General features: G+C 39.9%; 2 pseudogenes; both read left to right on the top strand.

The window, feature by feature from the left end:
* The first annotated feature begins 616 nt into the window (after positions 1-616).
* Positions 617-1,927, top strand: LOC149208996 (uncharacterized protein At4g17910 pseudogene; annotated as a pseudogene).
* A 411-nt stretch (positions 1,928-2,338) lies between these two features.
* On the top strand, positions 2,339-5,914 carry LOC149208995 (uncharacterized protein At4g17910 pseudogene; annotated as a pseudogene).
* Positions 5,915-6,582: the final 668 nt, after the last annotated feature.

The raw sequence follows: 6,582 nt of genomic DNA, 5'->3' as shown, positions 1-6,582 counted from the left end.
CCAATCGAAAGTGATAGAGTCATCTTTTCTTCTTTCTCGACTCTTAAAACATGAAAGAGCACCAGTTTATTTATTTGTCTTTAACAATTGTTGCCCACGATCTTATAACATCCTGTTAAGTCTTTTCTAGACCAAATCGTGATTTTTTCCCTAAAGTACATTGTAAAGCCTTGAAATTTATCTGTCTTTTCCTATTAACTAAGACAAGGTCATCGTGGTTGAACCATCTGGTTCACCTAGTTCCTCTTCCTCTCTTCCGTCTGAAAGATTGTCTGAGGAGCCTTTTCTTGAATTTCCAAAGTCACTCGAGGACCAAGGTGTTGAACTCGGAATCGTTTTGAGCATTCAAGCTTTATAATCTCGTCCTCCACCTACTTCAGATACTAGGTCACCTAGTGATATTGGCCTGGAATCTCTGGACAATCCCATCCAGACTGCTGAGAGTTCGCGGATTCCTGACGGTCAACTTGGACTGGTTATATATCCTCTGAATCCTTTGTTCGACCCTGTTGTGATATCACTGTAGCATCTGTATAGTCCGTACGATCAGTCGGGTGTTCCTTTGGAATTATCCCCTCGTACTTCTTCGGTCGTTCGTTGTTGTTTGTTCCCAGTTATGGAACCTGAAGGCGAAGCTCCAGTTACCTCTCTAGATCAATTAGAAGTTTCTACTCCAAACATTGTCGAAGAGGAAGAACATCAATTTCTTCCTGAAGGTTTCCCCTATACGGGGAGCATTCCCATAAGTGTGTATCGGGATTTGCCACCTAATTATGTGACTTTAGCACAATTTGTCTCAGGTACATCTAGTGCCTCATCACTTTATCACAACCCTGTTTGGGCGTTTGGCGCCATGCCTACTGTTAGACTCTGTCTTGTATGTCAATGTGAGATTGATTCTTCTTCAAAACCCTGTTTTGAAGAAGAAATCATTAAATGTATTTTTTAGAATATGTATCGAATTCTCCATCTCTTCAAATGGCAGTGGTTTCATCAACTCCTATCCCTGTTAGCAGACAAAGAAAAAAGCCTCTCCTCATATCGATTTGTAATGATGTTGGTGACATGCTTGTCAATCCTGGCTGTGGACTTCAAAATATTTTCCAGGCGATTTGCTAAGACAGAAACGTATGGTACAGGATTAATGGATCTCGGGGTTGGATCTTTTGCAATTGCAAATGCATTAGTTTCAAAACAGGCACGCAACATTGATTCGGTGTCCATGTTGGGGAATATGGTGTACACTGGAATTTCTTTTTCACTCTTGCAGCAGTGGCCAATGTGACATCAATAATCAATATTCATCCCCAATACTGTGGCTTCTTTGGATGTGAAATTCTCATAGTTTATCAAGCAGTCTTGTTGTGTGTATTAAATCGTTACCTCATTTCAGATCAGAGGGGTGCAAATATCATTAGTCTGAACAAAGAGGGCATCTTCAGTTTATTTGGATATTGGGGCTTATACCTTGTTAGTGTCAACTTAGGCTATCATCTCTTCTTCCTAAAGAAACCCATTAGTTCTAGAGTAGCTTCAATTGGAGGGAAATCAAGTATTGCAATCGAAGTTTGGCTGCTTGACGGTTTCCTTTGGGTGCTAACAATCTTTTTGGATAAGTTTGTAGAGAAAAATTTCTCGTCGCATGTGCAATTTGGCATATGTAACTTTTGTTCTGGCACAAAACTTTGAGGTTCTTGGGATGCTTATGCTCTCAGATTTGGTCCCCACAAGAAAATCATTGGTCCTTGAGGAAGTCTTTGATCAGAATGTGCTTGTGACTTTCCTCCTGGAAAATATATTAACGGGCCTTGTAAATGTGTCGATGACTACTGTTTTTGTTTCTCCATTCCTAGCCTACTGCATTTTGCTTTTATATGCAGTGGTTTTGATTTCAGGGGTCGCTGTTCTCCAGGAATCTGTGCTTTAGATTTGATTTGATGGACAGAGGAGATAGATCATAAAAGCCTGTGCGTGGGTGGCTCTCTTTCCTTTTTCTGGATCTTCTTTTCAAGTTCCATTGAGCGCTGAATGCTTCTGGTTATGTAGGGACAAAAGTATCCGCTGGTATCATTAGTGGAAAGTTAGCCTTACGCAGAGGGAGCCTTCTAGTGATAATAGATATCTACTTTGAATTTCTGAATAATCTAGATGCTGTTAATTTGGCACAATACCTGAAGGTTGTTTTGAGATTGATTGATGTCTTGTGTCATTGCGTTGTTGTTAGTAAGCATTGTGTACATATTGTCAACAGACATCTCTGGAACTACGTTGGTTGATTGTAAAGGGACTATGTTGGTTTCTTTTGACCATTTGAAATTACAATTCCATGCGCGCAAATATGGGGGCGAGAAAGTTACATTCCGGCTTCGCAACAGCTAAAGGCACAGACCACTTGAAATTCTCTCTCTCTGTATGTGACTCTGTCGATGGTTATGGATTCATAGTGGATCCTGTTTACACAGAACAGACTCGATATTTCTCTGAGTCGAGACAAGGTCACACGCCCCTTCAAAGAAGAAGGCATTCGAGAATGGAGAAGTCCTCTAGACGAGGTCATTATCTTTCAGAAGCTGATTCTTAAGTTTCAGTTCTGGATGAGGAAGCGAGTTGGATTTAATTCTGGCTTACATTGGAAGGTTTCCAAAGGTATGTAGATGACTTTAAGGAGCAGCTGTTTGATTTTCATAAGACTAAAAACACATTTAATTGGTATGGTGAATGGCGAATCCAAGTCAAAGTATCATCTGCCGAAAGTGAATGTTGGCACGTAGTTGTCATTTTGCTGGCATGAGGAGAATCTTGTTATGCCAGATTTGCTGGTATTAAAAATATATTGAGCTATGTTTATTAAAATTGGTTTTTATTTCAAATGGCAAATATAACATGGCAGTCAAGGTCAAAGGCCAAAATTAGAAAGAAGACATCGACCACAACAGAAAAATAGGAACCGATCTTCTATTTAAGACTTCAGTTAATGATCTGCGCTCCAGTTTGTCGGCCATCAGAGGAGTTTTAGAGGGACGCTGTTCAATTTTAGAATAGATGAAAACACTCTTTTCTATTTTTGTAACTGCAGGTGAAACAATGCCCTTGTTTCGGGGTCGATTTGTTTTTCCCTTAGCAGAGTTTTATTTAATGTATTAAAAAATCATTTGTAAAGGAAGGGAAGAGAGAAGAGTTCTGAGCGCTGGTGGAGAAAAACAGAGCTTCCATTGTATAGTCTTTGACAGAGATTTTAATGAAAATACACAGCTCTGACTTTTGAGATTCCTGTGGTATGAGATTTAACATTTGTGTCCTCCTTCTGTTTCATATGTAGCCTGTTATGTTTTCATTTCATTTCATGATCGTTTCCAATTGAACAAATGAAGTGTTAAGGTAGAATTCATAATCTTTATGCTCTGCCTTTAAGTTTGTTCATATTCAATGTTTTCTTTTGTTTGACAAGGATTCATCTTCTATGCCCTTGTCAGCTCCTCAGCGGTCTTGCCATTCCATTTAATCTCAATTTGATGTTAAAATTTCTTGCCTACCTTGCCTCAGGAGATAATCTGTGTTGTTGATTATATTTCTCTGTTCAAGCTGTTTCTTTGCACCATGCAGCCCAGAAAAACCCCATCGTTTTATTAAAAACCCCTTTTTATCAATTTACTAGCCTAAAATCAGTTTCTTTTAAAATAATCTCAGCCCCTTTTGAAATTTTTTTGCTGAGATAGATCGGAGAGAGCCCTCTCCTGCCCCGTAGGGCTAGCTACGAGGCTAAGTGGTTTGATGTTGCCTTGGAGTTTACCTTTTTCAGCCTGAGGTGAAATTTCAAGCGCTAACATATTGGTGACCATACTGGGGAGAACATTCGACTTGTTGATTGTCTTGTCCCAGTACATGAAATCAAATTGCAGATATGATGTTGATGGTGGACAGCAGTCAGATACATATGCAGGCTGAAGCATTCACCTGGCGACTCCAACTCGATCCAGACATTCTAGTGCTCGTTGATCCATTTATGCAATGGTGGGGTATGTGGCAAACCCTGCACTTTGTGAAGCTCTAAACGAAGTTAGAGAGTGGTTAGTGGATATTGAAATTAATGAAGAATTTTTCAGTACCTTCCTTCAATGTTTAAAATCTCCGAAGTTTCATCTTGAAACTAAAACTGGTGTTTATGAGATAGTTGTTGAAAGAATCGAAAAGGAGATTCAATGTTTAGATGAGCAAATCCAGTCATATGATTTCCAAGACCCTAAAAAGTTCTTGGAAATCCTTCCTCCATCGAAACAAGAAATAACAGACTTGCCTACAGATGTTTACATTGACAGTGTGCAGCTGGAAGTATGTATTGCAGAGTTGGGGCAGCCAACAGAGTCCGGCTTCCGCGATCCAATGGCAACTTACATGGACACATTTTTCAGTTTGATTGATAGATCAGGCTGTCTTGTACGTGACCAGGCTCATTATGTGCATGAAGGGCTGCCAACAATAACATCTCTGTCCTGGTGGAAGCATTCTCAAGCGGCATCATTTTCAGGTTTACTTGAATGGTTAATCTGGCATTTCAGTATTACCTGATCTATTGTTTGTACAACAGATTAGGGTAGATGTTGTAAATAAATAAGCAGCCAAAGGGCAGTATTTTGTTCCAGTTTTATTACAGTTCTAGTTTGAAGTTTGCCGAATTAGTCTTTCAATCAATTCAGTCAGTTTCCAGTTAATAAGTTGAGTCTTCAGTTGTGTTGATTTGTTGAAATAATGGACTCCATTGCCCAATGGATGGAGGCACTGTCTGCTCTCCCAAAGTTCTGCGGTTCTTGGCACCTCCACGAAGCGGCAGCTGCCATCCCAAGTGGAGCCGATGTTAGACTCCGTCTTGTATGTCAATGTGAGATTGATTCTTCTTCAAAACCCTGTTTTGAAGAAGAAATCATTAAATATATTTTTTAGAATATGTATCGAATTCTCCAGCTCTTCAAATGGCAGTGGTTTCATCAACTCCTATCCCTGTTAGCAGACAAAGAAAAAAGCCTCTCATCATATCGATTTGCAATGATGCTCGTGACATGCTTGTCAATCCTGGCTGTGGACTTCAAAATATTTTCCAGGTGATTTGCTAAGACAGAAACGTATGGTACAGGATTAATGGATCTCGGGGTTGGATCTTTTGCAGTTGCAAATGCATTAGTTTCAAAACAGGCACGCAACATTGATTCGGTGTCCATGTTGGGGAATATGGTGTACACTGGAATTTCTTTTTCACTCTTGCAGCAGTGGCCATTGTGACATCAATAATCAATATTCATCCCCAATACTGTGGCTTCTTTGGATGTGCAATTCTCATAGTTTATCAAGCAGTCCTGTTGTGTGGATTAAATCATTACCTCATTTCAGATCAGAGGGGTGCAAATATCATTAGTCTGAACAAAGAGGGCATCTTCAGTTTATTTAGATATTGGGGCTTATACCTGTCAGTTCAACTTAGGCTATCATCTCTTCTTCCTAAAGAAACCCATTAGTTCTAGAGTAGCTTCAATTGGAGGGAAATCAAGTATTGCAATCGAAGTTTGGCTGCTTGACGGTTTCCTTTGGGTGCTAACAATCTTTTTGGATAAGTTTGTAGAGAAAAATTTCTCGTCGCATGTGCAATTTGGCATATGTAACTTTTGTTCTGGCACAAAACTTTGAGGTTCTTGGGATGCTTACGCTCTCAGATTTGGTCCCCACAAGAAAATCATTGGTCCTTGAGGAAGTCTTTGATCAGAATGTGCTTGTGACTTTCCTCCTGGAAAATATATTAACGTGCCTTGTAAATGTGTCGATGACTATTGTTTTTGTTTCTCCATTCCTAGCCTACTGCATTTTGCTTTTATATGCAGTGGTTTTGATTTCAGGGGTCGCTGTTCTCCAGGAATATGTGCTTTAGATTTGATTTGATGGACAGAGGAGATAGATCATAAAATCCAGTGCGTGGGTGGCTCTCTTTCCTTTTTCTGGATCTTCTTTTCAAGTTCCATTGAGCGCTGAATGCTTCTGGTTATGTAGGGACAAAAGTATCCGCTGGTATCATCAGTGGAAAGTTAGCCTTACGCAGAGGGAGCCTTCTAGTGATAATAGATATCTACTTTGAATTTCTGAATAATCTAGATGCGGTTAATTTGGCACAATACCTGAAGGTTGTTTTGAGATTGATTGATGTCTTGTGTCATTGCGTTGCTGCTAGTAAGCATTGTGTACATATTGTCAACAGACATCTCTGGAACTACGTTGGTTGATTGTAAAGGGACTATGTTGGTTTCTTTTGACCATTTGAAATTACAATTCCATGCGCGCAAATATGGGGGTGAGAAAGTTACATTCCGGCTTCGCAACAGCTAAAGGCACAGACCACTTGAAATTCTCTCTCTCTGTATGTGACTCTGTCGATGGTTATGGATTCATAGTGGATCCTGTTTACACATAACGGACTCGATATTTCTCTGAGTCGAGACAAGGTCACACGCCCCTTCAAAGAAGAAGGCATTCGAGAATGGAGAAGTCCTCTAGACGGGGTCATTATCTTTCAGAAGCTGATTCTTAAGTTTCAGTTCTGGA

This window comes from Pinus tabuliformis, chromosome 1_2 (genome assembly GCF_031772625.1).
Source record: "Pinus tabuliformis cultivar Carrire ecotype Pingquan chromosome 1_2, CPIR1, whole genome shotgun sequence".
In the NCBI taxonomy this organism is placed as follows: Eukaryota; Viridiplantae; Streptophyta; class Pinopsida; order Pinales; family Pinaceae; genus Pinus; species Pinus tabuliformis.
This window is presented reverse-complemented; position numbering and strand designations above follow the sequence as displayed.